Raw genomic sequence first — 460 nt, 5'->3', positions numbered from 1 at the left:
AAAAAAAAAAAAAAAAAAAAAAGATAATGAATGCTATGAAAAACTCCAGTCATAATTTTTTTTTTTTTCAGCAGGCCGGGGCTGAGTTCCAACCCACCAGCCCTGGTGCATGTGGCTGGCACCCTACCAACTGAGCACAGTTACCACCTTAGAGTCATAAATTTGGTAACTTATATAGGGTGACCAGATTTTAATATTTGTTAAGTGGGACAACATGGCGGTGGGGGGGGAGGGTTGGGGCAGGGGACGGGGCAGGGCAGGGCCTGACAACAATGCAAACTTTGATAAGCAGTTCTCGATAATCACTTTTCAACAATTATTTGTTATTATTACAGTTTAACATTATAAAATTAACAAAAATAATATAAAACTCATATTCTGGCAAAATAGCCACATGGCAGCTGAAAACCGTATATTCCCTTCCTGTTCTCCTGCCCGTTCATGCATTCTTTCCAAAAAT

This window comes from Otolemur garnettii, unplaced genomic scaffold (genome assembly GCF_000181295.1).
Source record: "Otolemur garnettii isolate 467f Iridium unplaced genomic scaffold, OtoGar3 scaffold00018, whole genome shotgun sequence".
NCBI classification, from domain to species: domain Eukaryota; kingdom Metazoa; phylum Chordata; class Mammalia; order Primates; family Galagidae; genus Otolemur; species Otolemur garnettii.
Note: the sequence above shows the minus strand (reverse complement) of the source record.